The sequence below is a fragment of the Passer domesticus genome, chromosome 4, assembly GCF_036417665.1.
Source record: "Passer domesticus isolate bPasDom1 chromosome 4, bPasDom1.hap1, whole genome shotgun sequence".
Classification (NCBI taxonomy): Eukaryota; Metazoa; Chordata; class Aves; order Passeriformes; family Passeridae; genus Passer; species Passer domesticus.
Genome location: NC_087477.1, coordinates 12,477,117 through 12,491,418, shown reverse-complemented (window position 1 = coordinate 12,491,418; position 14,302 = coordinate 12,477,117). Strand labels below are relative to the sequence as shown.

At 41.4% G+C, this 14,302-nt stretch overlaps 1 long non-coding RNA gene across 2 annotated transcripts; it reads left to right on the top strand.

Annotated features, from left to right (window-relative positions):
• Positions 1–220: 220 nt before the first annotated feature.
• On the top strand, positions 221–10,046 carry LOC135298471 (uncharacterized). 2 transcript variants are annotated; one of them, XR_010360460.1, is made up of 3 exons: positions 221–841; positions 3,114–3,202; positions 4,015–7,288. It is a non-coding gene; the product is annotated as an uncharacterized LOC135298471 (long non-coding RNA). The 2 variants fall into 2 exon arrangements; XR_010360459.1 differs by lacking the exon at positions 4,015–7,288 and adding an exon at positions 7,346–10,046 and having other exon boundaries at positions 224–841.
• Positions 10,047–14,302: the final 4,256 nt, after the last annotated feature.

The window sequence follows — 14,302 nt, the reverse complement described above, 5'->3', positions numbered from 1 at the left end:
TCTGGGGGTGGAACGGGGATGGTTTTATTTGGTACTCCCTTCCTCCAGTCCAGGATTCCAAAACACCCAAGACGCACACTCAACCTTAACACAAGTTTTTATATACATCTTGGGAAGAGGGGCTTAGGGCAACAAACCAATAGGGGTATGCTTGGGGAGGGGTCTAAGGCAGGGTATTTTATACTTCAACCAATGAAGGAGCACTAAGGAGGGGAATAACTTGAGTAAACCAATAGGGTTCTAAAGAATACAAAATTGTCAGGGAATTTTCTAGAAGAGAGAGCAGGTTCAGGGAAGGATTGACATTGAGAGTTTTTTGTAGGACAATGGACATGTACAACGTATGCACAATCCAGCCTTCATACAAACTGAGTAAGGTCACCATGCCCTTGAAGGACACAAAAGGAGAAGAACATGCTTGAAAGCAGACAGTTCAGGATGCAAAGGCAGACAAGAAAACCGCAGCGAGATGCTTGAAGAAGGAAGATTAACTAAAATTAACTGATATATTAAAAGGCATGCGTAAGAAGGATTTAACCAATCATGTATTAGCTTGAGGCGTGAACAATAGAAAATAGTATGAGTATAGTTTGCTTTTTGTAATAAATCAGCTTCACTTGATCACATTGATCATGGCGTGATGTCCTGTTAATGATTCTCCCCAATATTTTGGTGCCCGAATGAGAGGGACCTGAAGATGGCTATTTCACTGCTGTGCAGAGGTTCAGCGATAGCCTTTGGGAGGCGGAGAAGCCAGTCGAAAGTATCCTCGCTGCCCCGGCGAGAAGAAAAGGTGAATAAAGGAGCTCCAAGTGAAGAAGATTGATCTCGTCCTGATCAGGTGAGTGGCCGGGGAGGAATGGGGTCAGACCATGAAAGAGATGGTGTCCAGAAACTCCTCCAACATATTCTCTCTAAGAGAGGACAGAAATATGATGCTTCCACTCTGAAGGGACTTACTGGGCATAGAAACGAAACCTCATACCAGGAGCGCAGGTCGCTTTTGAGGTATCAACATGGGAAACCATGAGCAGCATGTTGTGGGACTGTATTGCTTCAGGAGGACGTGAGGCTAAAGAGGCATCTAAATATGCTACCCTGTGGAAAAACATCGTAGAGGTATTACGGGCGATGAAGGCGGAAAAGAAAGCCGCTACAACAGCTTGCGTTGTTTTTTCCCCGAGCCCCGATCCTGAGCCACAGGCGTTTCCTGCTAGCAAGTTATTTTCAACTACATTAGATGTTCCTTTGCGCTGCCCAGGACCCTCTAGCCTGGTTTCACTAACCAAAGAGGAACTCAAAACCTCAGAACCCTCAGATGAGATACAGAGTCAGGAAGCAGCCTCCCTTGGAGGTTCCAGCTGCCAACCCAAGAATAACCTTTACTTTCCCAGATGGAGTGAGTGTAACAACACCACCCTATGTCATGCAGACTCCTGGTAATTTGTTAGGTTTAATTGGTAGGGATTTGTTGAATCAACTGAAGGCCACAATTGTCACACAGCCTTTTCAATAGCGGCCACTGGGGGGCAGCCAATCCTCAAAATTAGCTGGACTACCGATACCTCTATATGGATTGATCAGTGGCTGCTGCCAAAGGAAAAGCTGCTCAAGGTGCAAGAGCTGGTTCAAGAACAACTTGAGGCTGGTCATATAATACCATTAACTAGCCCATGGAACACACCTATTTTTATAATTCCAAAAAATGGGGAATGGAGGTAGTTGCATGATCTTAGAGCAGTCAATGCAGTAATGCAGAGTATGGGAGCATTACAACCTGGCTCCCATCCCCTATTATGCTACCTGAGTCCTGGGATTTATTGATTACTGATCTCAAAGACTGTTTTTTCACTATTCCCTTACACCCTGAGGATACCAGTAATTTTGCTTTCTCAGTTCCTTCCATCAACAAAGCAGAACCCTACAAGAGATATGAATGGGCAGTTTTGCCACAAGGGATGCGTAACTCGCCTACTATGTGCCAGGTTTACGTAGCCTGGGCATTAGAGCCAGTCCGGTAGCAATTTCCTAACTGTATCATGTATCATTACATGGACAGCAATTGGACTTTGAAAATGTTTTAGCAAGCATGACAATTATTATAGAACAGAGAGGGTTGAAAATTGCCCCTAAAAAGGTACAGCGTTCAGCTCCGTGGAAGTATCTTGGGTGGCGCATTGATCAAGCTGTAGTGAAGATAAAAACTGTGCATGATGTTCAAAAACTGGTGGGGGATATACAATGGATTAGAACTATCTGTGGAATAACTAATGAAGAACTTGAACCGTTAATACAGCTGCTTGGTACCTCATCCCAGGCAGACGAGCACCGATCACTGGATAGCATGCAACAGCAAGCATTGGAACACATAGCCTCAAAGGTTGCCACAGCACATGCGCATCGCCTGATCGAAGGTGTTCCAGTTAAATTGATGATCATCAACCATTGCAAGGAGGGTGACCAGTATGCCAAACATCCTTTTGCATTGATTTGTCAATGGACAGAGACTCGGGCTAATCCTTTAACCATTCTGGAGTGGGTATTTTGACCTGTGCGACAGCCTAGAACCATTACCACTCGCCTAGAACTATTTGCTCAATTGATCACGAAGGGCAGAGGGAGGATACTAGAAATTTGGGGACAGGAACCATATGCGATTGCAGTACCTTTAGCCAATTGGTATTTAGAATGGGGAATTAGGCATGCTGTACCCTTACAAATAGCCCTTACTGATTATGGTGGAAGAGTTCACAATACCTATCCGCGACATCGTGTGCTGTCTTTGTTAGAACAGCAGCAGCTGGAGGTCAGACCATGGTGATCTGAGTGTCCGGTACTAGGACTAACCATCTTTACAAATGCAGGTAAACGGTCTGAAAGGGCTACTTGTATGTGGCAGCAAAAGGGTTCATGGAAGCAGCATATAATTCCTGGGGAGGTAGGAGATACATTGCAAACCTTGGAGTTGAAGGCAGTTATTTGGGCCTTTGAGAAGTGGAATGATTGGCTATTAACATTGTTTCTGATTCACTTTATGTAGTTGGTTGTGTACAATGCCTTAAAAGGGCGGTAGTTAAGGAAGTTAATAACAAACATTTGTATTCACTTTTAAGCCGACTACTGAGCAATTTGAACCAACGCCAACAGGAGTATTTTATTCCTCACGTTCGCAGTCATCAAAATCTCCCTCGTCTGTCTGAAGGTAACGCTCGAGCTGATCGGTTGGTAGCTGCTGTCTGGCCAATGCCAACCTCTGATAAATTTCAACAAGCAAAAAATTCTCATGCTTTTTTGCATCAATCAGCAAAGATGCTAGTTAATTTGGTATCCCTCTTACTGATGCCACTGGCATTGGACGATCCTGCCCAGATTGTCAAAGGGATGGCATTGGCTTAGGCACTGGTGTTAACCCAAGAGGTACCCAACCTTTGCAATTATGGCAAATGGATGTAACACATGTAGCAGAATTTGGCCAGAAGAGGTTTGTGCATGTTTGTATTGATACCTACTCTTGTGTTATATGGGCTACCCCCTTAACAGGTGAAACAGCACGTCATGTTGAGAAACATTTGTACAATTGCTTTGCAGTGTTGGGAGTCCCTTTAGCCGTTAAGACTGATAATGGCCCTGCTTATTGTTCTTTAAAGTTTCAACGTTTCTGCAATTTATGGGATATTCAACATGATACCGGTATTCCTCACAATCCTACACGTCAGGCAATTATTGAGCGAGTGCATCAGACATTCAAGGGCATGCTGCAAAAACAAAAGGGGGGAATGATAGGGTTATCCCCAGAAGAAAGGACAGCTAAGGCTATCTTTGTACTTAATTATCTCAGAACAACAGGAGCTAGGGATGAACCACCTATTCTTGTGCATCATGCCCTCCTACATAGGCCAAGTGAGGACCTGCCTGATGGTATTCAAGTCATGTTTAAAAGCCTTGAAACAGGGATGTGGGAAGGGCCAGCCACAGTGAAATGAATGGGAAGAGGTTACATGTGCTTACTTACAGATAAAGGAATTTGCTGGATTCCAGCTAAGTGGGTGAAACCTTACCTAAAGTCACACCTGCCAGCTAACGCTCTGTCGAGAAGCAGAACGTCGGCGACAACACCGACTCCAGACGCACCTGACGGTTGAACGGTGATTGAACTTACTTCCACAGCTATTAACAGATGCGGGCCAACTACGTGGACCTGGGGTTACAGTAGCCAGCAATGCTAGCTTACCACCCACTTCCAACAGGGGTTTTAAACCAATTTGAACAAGCTTGTTCTGTTCATGGCTATTTTTGCAAACCATGGATCAGAGTCCAGTGTGTTAAATGCAAACTGAAGTGGTGGCGACAAGTCCGTCAGGAAAATAATCTTTTTATAGCTCGCAGGAAAAAGCAAAATGTAGCTCTACTAATTTAGCTTGCAATAGACATTTTAGTATACTTAATACGCTTAATGCTGAGCACACGCTAGAAATATTTTTAGGGCGGAGTCATAGAAGACAACCCCCCCCTGAACCCCTTAGGGGGATATTTTTACAATGTTGGAATTTTAAACAGGATTTTGCCCTTATTGAAACACAGGATCACCAAGGTTTGCTTTGGATTCAATTTCAATTAGCAAAACACAGAATAGCAAATCAAACTGTATTGCAAAGTCAGATTACAGCTGCAGAGTGTGGGAGAGGAATAGCAGTGCCGCAACAGCATCACATTTCTGATAGCCAGTGGGACAAGGCCAAAGAGTATTGGCTAAAGCGTAGACGTGATCAGCAAAGGTGGTGACAATGGCAATTGTCCCGCAGATAATATTGATGATAATCATTATGATAATAGGAAAAAATGCAGGGATTGCATAACATTGATCAGCGAGCAAACATGTGGGTTACATGGGCTAATCAAACTGGGCAATTTGCTTATCATTGGCGACACCTCCTGATCCTTTTCGTACTTGTTTAATCGGAGTTCCATTAGATTCTATGGAAGAATTTGGACCTTGGACTAAAGCCACAGTGTACAAAAATTTAAGTGAGGCTTGGTCAAGTTGGTGCATGGTCCAATGGTGGAATATCCAGAGGGGACCAGCCTTTGCAAATTGGTGCAAGACGTTTGGGATTCCAATGAACCCCCTGGGAGCACAGGCTTTTACAATTGCCCAGGGACTGAATGTCACCAGCATGGAGCCACAGGAGCTAGACATCCTGGGTTCTATGCCAGGCAATTACTGTCTATTTTTTGGGTATGATTCTCTGGGCTCAGATTTGTTTAGCATAAAAGAGGGGCGACCAAGAAATGATAGCACTTGGATATCCCCTGGCTCCTCATGGTACTATAATACTACAGATTATTGCAACAATTGGATAAGGCCTTTACCAACAGAGCAAGGTGCAGCTAAAATGCTACCTCCTGGGGTTTTCCTCATTTGTGGGGATAGGGCCTGACCTGCAGTGCCCCAGAAAGCATTGGGAGGACCATGTTATTTTGGTAAACTAACATTATTCTAACATCCCCCTAACATCCACCAGATGCTTAACATAAGTCACAAGTCCCAACGTTCAAGACGTAGTGTGCATCAGTTAGGCCCTGAATGTAGAGATGAGGTACAATTCTGGGACCCACCATCAGTTATATTGGCATCAGTTTTCACACCAGGAGGAGCCTTGGCACAAGCCCTCACGCAGTTAAGGCGACTAGCGTGTTGGGCAGGGAAACAAATTAACATCACATCCACAGTGTAGATGAACTCACTACTGATGTTGATAGTATACGCCATGCGGTGTTACAAAAGAGGCCTGCCATAGATTTTTTTATTGCTAGCACAAGAGCACAGGTATGAAGATTTTGAAGGGATGTTTTCCATGAACCTTTCTGATCACTCTGAATCAATTCACAAGAAACTTTCACAACTTAAAGAAAACATGAAGAAACTTACACTTGTTAATAACTCTTTTGATGAGTGGTTAAAACCTTGGGGCATTACTGGTTGGCTTAAAGACTTTGTTCGCTTTGGCATTATGGTTTTTTGCATTATTTTAGTGATTTTGCTTATTGTACCTTGCTTATTACAGTGTGTACAAAGAATAACTGAATGTGCTATTAATTCAGTCTGGCTTGTGCAAAAACAAAACGGGAATTGTTGAGAGTTTTTTGCAGGACAATGGACATGTACAACGTATGTACAATCCAGCCTTCATACAAACTGAGTAAGGTCACCATGCCCTTGAAGGACACAAAAGGAGAAGAACATGCTTGAAAGCAGACAGTTCAGGATGCAAAGGCAGACAAGAAAACCGCAGCGAGATGCTTGAAGAAGGAAGATTAACTAAAATTAACTGATATATTAAAATGCATGCATAAGAAGGATTTAACCAATCATATATTAGCTTGAGGCATGAACAATAGAAAACAGTATAAGTATAGCTTGCTTTTTGTAATAAATCGGCTTCACTTGATCACATTGGTCACGGCATGATGTCCCGTTAATGATCCTCTGCAATAGATTGACATCAAGTGGGAGGAGGTGCAAGGAAGGTCCTGGGGAAAAGGGTAGGGATAGGAGGGGTTGACAACTGGCAAGGGGAACAATTTGAAACTTGGCAGGGAGTGGCTGGGTAAGAAACAGAAGGACTGACACTTAACAGAACCCAATAACCGTGAGGGTGCCCATCTAATTTTAGAAACATGGGATACAAAATGGGAAACGCTCCAAAAGGCAGGGGGAGGACAATACAAAGGGATTGTAAAATCACAAATTAAACAGTGAGCATGCCAATAAAACCTAAAAAACACACTGCAACAGTTACTGTAGTTTCATGAGCCTTAAAGGCATAATTAAAGATTACTGCTGATTCTTAGATCAGGATCACTCCTCAGCTCAAGGGCTATTTAGTGGCAAGAGCTAAGGCAAAAGGCAAAATTCAAGAAAGCATTGCTGATTAAGTGAGTTATGAGTTATACGTGAAAATGTTAACAAGGGTGATCCAGTCAGAGCTCACGTCTGCCTGTGATGCCGTGCTGCAGCTGGCAACACCCAGAGTGCCAGAGATCCAATCATTCCTAAGGATCAGGTTCTTTAAAGCAAGCACTGCTGTTGCAGGATCAGTCAAAGACAGGACAGACAAAACTGATGGTACTTCCTCAGTGCAAACAGAACTTTCCCACTGATGAATTTGCCCCCATCTGGTCCTACTTTTAATATTTCTGTTTAAAATTCCAATTTTTATCAGTGTCTTATAAAAGGCATCCTTACTCTAAGAAGTGAATGTTCAAAGTGTTCATTTGAATTAAACAATTAAGAACATCTTCCGTAAACAGATGTTGTAACAGTTGTGTTTTGTTTTCTTTATAGTCACATGGAAAAAGAGGACCAGGGAAGGAAATGGAAAGGGTTGGCTGAAAGGAGCCAGCTGATGGGAACATGCCAGTGACCTCCTGACCTGCTGGAGCTCCCAGGGACGAGGACAAGTGCTGCATTTGCAATCAAGTCCACATAAACCACAGCAAAGGCAGGAGGACAAGATCCACAAAGACAGCAGTCTGAGGCCAAGAGCAGCAGTCAGCAGCTGATATCTCACTGCTGCTGAGAGCTCACCTGTACCCACTGGAGCGCCTGCTGGGGAGCAGAGCTTGTTCTTCATTTCTATGTCCAACCATAACAGCCACGCTCCTGCTGCTATTCGGAGAACAGGGATAAACCCTGGGGTTTGTTAGGTTTTAAATAGTTTCCAATTTCAGGCCTAACAGAAAGTAAACCAGAAAATATCTGAGATAATAGGATTTAAAAATAGAAATATGGAAGAACACAATCTTATACTCATGTTGCCTATTGCTTTTTTACAGCAAAGTCTTTACAAACATATAAACACCTCTTTTTCCCCCAATGAAAAAAAAAAAACCAAAAAAAAAACCAAAAGAGCCCTAGCTTATAACTTGTAAGAAAAGCCTTAAAACCAAGGCAAACCTGATTCCTGTAAACAGAAAATGTTCTTTAAAAATTCAGTTTGGGGAGCATAAATATTTAATTGCCTTGAGCATGTCTTAGAAGCTCAGATTTACTCAAAATAGTGTCAAGAGCAAACAAAACTGCAAAACAATTTCTTTTAGCAAGAAACACCTAGTAAAAAAAAAAAGTGTTTTCTTATCATCTTTCACTGTTTCATCTGATGTGTGAATCCTGTAACAGCATCACTGGGGAGAGAGACAATGAACACTCTTTCTTATTTGACTGACTGCAAGGTTTTGACATGTACAGTGTTAATAAAAATAATTTATTCTCACTGGGTCTTGTTAGAATAACAAGCTGGTACCTTGGTATATGTTTAAGAAACAACAAGAAACATCAGAAGCAGTAGGACAAAACTTTGATAAGAAACCGTAGAGACCTACTGAATCCTGTTTGATAATTAATGTCACTTGGGACTATAAGTTATTAAATATACATTGCCTCATCTTTAATAAATTGACTTCAAAAAGAACGATTTAAAATCTAAACTAAAAGAAACCCAATTTCTAGGACACGTATTTTATGTAATTGCACCACTAAATAGTAAGACATTATACACAGTTAAATGACTAGCATTTAACTTATATAATCATAGTAACAGTAACACATATGTACAGCAATTATAGGTGTTATGACTTCAAGAGTTTGCCTAATTGTAATATCCAAGGATTACTTGCTACATAACACAAAGTAATTTGTCTGATTAAGTCTTGGTTTAAGAAAACATGCAATGGGCATAACTAAGAGCTGGAATTAATGGCAAGTGTTAGCTTGCAAAGATAGAAATTTACTTCTGACAAGTAGGAAGACACACAATACATTCCTACAGTTAACCCATGTTCGTAGTACAGGCACTTTTCTAATAAATTTATCTCAGATGAAAATTGACAAATGTAAATGTTCTGCCATACAGCATTTTTTCAAGTGGTCATTGTTCTGTCTGACAACAGACTAGAAACTGTCCTGCCTCTTAGAAATATTACTGTTTCTACTTAGGACAAAAACAAGATTTCCATTGCATTTCTGCTTGTGTGGCTCTAAGCAACTGTTGCTGTTATTGCTAATAGCAATCATTACTTATGTATTTCAAATTACCACCATCTAATTTGGGTAAATTCCTGAGAAAAGCAAACCAACTTGAATATTTTAAATCCCTCGTTTTAAAATAGGATATTCCACATAGTTCAGCTCTGTGCAGTCCCTCAGTGTTCATTTTCATGGATATTTTCTGAGTTCAGAAGAAATTTGTAAACTGTTTTCGTTGGATTTAATTAGACATAGGAGAACCATACTCACCCCTCAAAATCTACGCTCATATTCTCAGCCATGATAACTGGATTTTCCTGCACAGGTTATTTTCCTTCTAGCAGCAGCAAACCTGTTGGAACAGTGAATCACTTGGTGCTGCTCCCCAGGCACTGCTAATCATGGTAATCTAATCTGCTCCAATTAACCCCGTGCTGCAGTTCCACAGACAGTTAACCCTTGTATTGCCTTGGGCTGTGCAAATCAAATCCCAGCCCATTACCCTCACCTCCTGCAATCTCTGCATGTGGCTCTGGCAGCCAGAACTGCTCATAACCATTCTTCTTTCCCATGATCACTCCTGAGATTTGAATAATGTCTGGGTGCAATTCTGAGCAAAACAGACCCCCAAATCCCTGCATCATCTCAACACATCCCAGTGCCATTTGCAGGTCAGCTCCAGAGGAGTGCCAGGGAAGCAGCCCCATTTCCTGATGTGCAAGGACAGGCTGGGAGGTGAGGGTGTTTTCCTAGAATTTACCATGAGACAGACTGTTAAACTTCCTGACAATCAGTTTGACTCCTCAGGACTTAGCTGTTTAAAAACCTCACTGCCCTGTGTCTACTACTCATGGCTTTGTCCAAGACAATATGAAATAAGAGAAAAGTGGATTTCTTCTAGGTCAAAGTTTATATCATATCCGTGTGGTCACTCAGATCTCTCATTTGGAGAGGGATCTAAACTGTATTTGTTTACACAAATACCTAAGCTGAAAAACAAAAGGTAATAAAATCCCCTCAAATGGCCCGTGTTTTGTCCTCTGGTGAGTTTTCCTGACACTGGGCCAAGCCTGCAGAGTCATGAGAGAGAGAATTTCCCAGAAAAGAGATAACAGAGATAATAGGAGGCAGAACAAGACACCAAAGACAGGAAGGCTCTGGAAAAGAGCCTACATTTTAGATGTAGTGAAATGAATATTGATCATCCTTGGTGGTCAAGAGACATCATGATGAGCTGAATTACAGATGGCCATAGACCATCCAAGCCAAGGGATGGGACGTGGGAATCTCCTTGAGTATCTGTGTGATCCTCAGGTATTGATTTATCACACAAGCAGATATAAAGCTGACAGTAGCTGTACATAGTTTGAGATTTTATGACAGATACACAAACCCAGAGACACATTTGAGGCTGTGGACTGCTTGCAAATAGCTCACAAAAAACAACTCTAAATTTGCCTTCCACAAATTCTATGGCAAAAACCCTTGAACTCATGTTCTTCTGTACATTACACAGCAATTAGTTCATTTGAACTAGTCATTCAAAAAACTGAATTCCTTTAATGTTAAAAGCATGTTTTGCAGAGTAAAATCTGATTCTTGGTTAAATTAGCAAGGCTCATGGAATCAGGTTTATTTAAACTACATTTAAAGCCTATCAGATGTTATTTGCAGATAATAATCATATAACCACAGACTGAGTTTATTTAAAAGGGTATTCAGGTAACTTTCTTGCACTACACTGCATTGACAACATTTCCATTCAGCACAAGTCAGAGTTACAAAATTAATACCCACCAAGCCCTGCATCCAGCAGCAACAGGGAATTCAGGAGGCAGTGGTTGTTAGAGCACATGGAAGAGCCCCTTGCATTACAGCTTAGAGGGGCTGGGATGCACTGTTCTATAGCATGTCTAGAAATGGATGAAAAAAAAATACAAATTACATTTCAACAATCATTTCTGTGTTGCACTTTCATAGGCCAATGCAATGATTAGTTCTGCCATGCTTTGAGTGACTTGAAAGTCATCATCAGTTGACAGTAAATAACCAGAACACTGCTTAAAACATGAAATAGTTATCAGCATATTCCAAATGTTTTTAATGTAACAGATTATTTGAAGATCATAGGATAGTGGCTGAGTCCCTTGATGATTTTTCCATTGACAGAGCAGCCCCACGCTTTGTGGTCTGACATATAACTCAGCTCCATGCTGCATTATCAACATTTTTGGGACAGCAGAGATATTAAACCAGTCTGAACACACTGATGTGCAGGTTCCTGCCTCACTGTCCCTTCAGTCATTCCTTTAAATTAGAAGCGTTCACCATGCTGTCACATACAGGGGGGAGTTTGCTGAGAGGCTTAAGAAATCTCTCTCTGCAGGGAACAGTGGACTGTGAACACAGACAGAGAGAAAAGCTCAGATATTTGAGAAAATCACAAAGTCTGGTTGTCTGACTGCATTTAGCCTGAGACAGAGATGATAAGCCCAAATTCTTGTGCAATTACCAAGCTAAAAGGAAGAAGTAATAGAACAAGAATAGAACCAATGCAACAGCATTTTCATCCTACTCAATCCAAGTGTTATCACTCCTCCATCACATTGTATGTGTTAGACTTGAGTATTAAGCTGGCCTTTTGGATACCAAAGGATAAAAATGCATTAAAACTTCCTGTCTTTCAATCACAAACACACATCCAGTTACTTGTCTTTCATCAGGGACACTTCCTTAAGCCTTAGGTTGAAAATTTTCCTGCCAATCTCCTTCAATTTCCTGCCATTGTCCTTCAATCCTCTGTTATTTGTTCTCCCCACAGACCCAAGAGCTGGGATCAAATGAAGCTTTGCTAATGTTCCTTGCTGCAGGGCTCATGGCTGAGAAAGGAGAACAGTGGAGCTTAGATGACATTAACCTTAAGTTGAATTTACACTGAAGGAATTACATCCCAGCAACAGGGTTTGGGTTTCTAAATCTGATCTCGCAGAGCAAGTGCTACAGTGACTGTCTCCAGTCATCCAGCTCAAAGCACAACACTCACAAGTATCTGGAGCAATAAGTCACGGTCCACGAGTCTGAGGAAAAAAGCCCAAAACCTGCAGCAGTACCAACACAGAGAACCTGCACAACCCCTAGGAAGATCTTTGAGATCCCTCAGATCGCAATAGGACTCTCCCACACACTCCTAGAAATCCGTGGCTGCAAAGTGTTCTGCACATTGCATGCAAAGACCAATCTGCATTTGTGGGGAGGTCCATTTGAATCCCAAATAAGCTACAATTATGGCATCACGTGGTAATTTCTTTATGGCAGTAAATTAAGAACTACTTCTTTGTCTTGGAAATGTTTTGAACTAATTCCATATTTAAATATGGAATGGTAAAGCCACATCTGGGCTGGAGGACACTAAATACTCACAAGAATATGAACAAATCTTATGGGCAGGTGTCCAGTACCACTGCAGCTGTAGCTCCAGGAATCTCCCTAACACAGCTGAAACAGAGTTCTTCACCTTGCCTGTTTTACTGTGGGGATTACTGCAGTCTGTTCCCAGTTCTGGACTCTGCTGCCAAAACCCACAAAAAATTAGTCACCACGGTAGAGTTTGCAATCTGAAATGTAAACCAAGAATTACTTAAGCACTAGGAAATAGAACAAAACAATTCGGACAGCTGTGGTCACAAGGTTGGGATGCAGTCTCAAATATAAGCCAACTGAGCTTTGGAATGGCTTCTTTTGGACATAACGCCAGTGTGGAGTTACAGGAAAACAATAATTACTTAAGCATTAGGAAATAGAACAAAACAATTCGGACAGCTATGGTCACAAGGTTGGGATGCAGTCTCAAATATAAGTCAACTGAGCTTTGGAATAGCTTCTTTTGGACATAACACTAGTAAGGAGTTACAGAAAAACATTTGAAGGAAGGTGATTAAATCAGTTTGCAGAGATTTAGAAAGCTAATGGTGAAATCAGCTTTTTTTTGCAGCAATTAGTAAGTGGATGATGAAGTCTGGTACCACAGGTCTGTTGGAGATGGCATCAACCTTTTAGTGACAACTGAAGTAAAGCTAAGCCACAAAAGCACCCAGCAAGAGCAGACAAGACCCTTTCTGATACATGATGCCACGAGGAGGCAAATTTAAGAGAGCAGGGAGAAGAACATGTGATGAACTAGCAGAAAACCAGAAAGGCAATAGAGGAGGAGGCTGTATCCCCTGACACTGAGTGAGAAGAATCAAAAGTAGAAAACTTGACCTGTACCCTCCCCACAGAGGTAGGAAAGATTACACGAGGAACTTTTTCTTGCAGAAAACATGACCTTGTGTTTCTTTACAAGTAGTTTTCATTCATATTGGAATTGCTCAAATAACATTAAAAATGTAAAAGGAAAGGCTATAAAATCAGCCTCTGGGATCATTCATTTTTAACCTTTTTTTTTAAATAGCCAAACAAAAGCAAAAAACCACATTGTCACACCCCCTCTTTAAGGTATGGGAGCTGCATAAAAGCAGCTGCCTCTCAGAGTCAGAAACAAACACTGGATCCTGTACAGAAAAGCAGCAAAATCTCACAGAGGCTGTCCCTGCAGCTTTTGTTCATGCAAAGCCATGCTTAACTCTGCAGCCAGTGAGCGTGTGAGGACATGAAGCCATTGCTCTCCACAACCATGTTCAGAACAACAATAGAGGCACCGATTAAATCTGAGACTTCAGAATGTTCTTATGGGAGGTGTTCCTTGAAAATCCCTTCATTCTAACTTTCCACTAGAAGGTCTTCGTAAATAGAAAGCAAGTCCAGCTTTTATTATTTCTATGAACTTCAAGAACATCATGGCTCATTTTTAGTCCCAACTCCACATCATTCTAAGAGTCAGCAGCCAGATTGCATTGTTACCTAATTGTGTCACAGTTCCTTCTGTCGTTAAAGATTGGATATTAGGAAAAAGTTCTTCACCACAAGGGTTGTCTAAACATTTTCTGTTGCAGAAACTTTTCAATGCAATTTAAAACATTTGTTAAAGCAATGAAGTTATCTGTGATGAGTTATGCAAATCTTATCCAGGTATAAAAAGTTTCAAGTAAGATCTAGGAATAAGTAACCCTAAAATGCCTTAGCACCCAAGCTCATAAAGGTTGTTATATTTATCAGTCTCAAGAAAAGACACTGATACTGTCAGAGTAACAAATATGCTCTCTGAATCTTGAGGTGAAAAAATGCTAACAATTCAGCAAGTTTTTTTCTTTTTATTTCTGGAACCTCATTAATTCCATT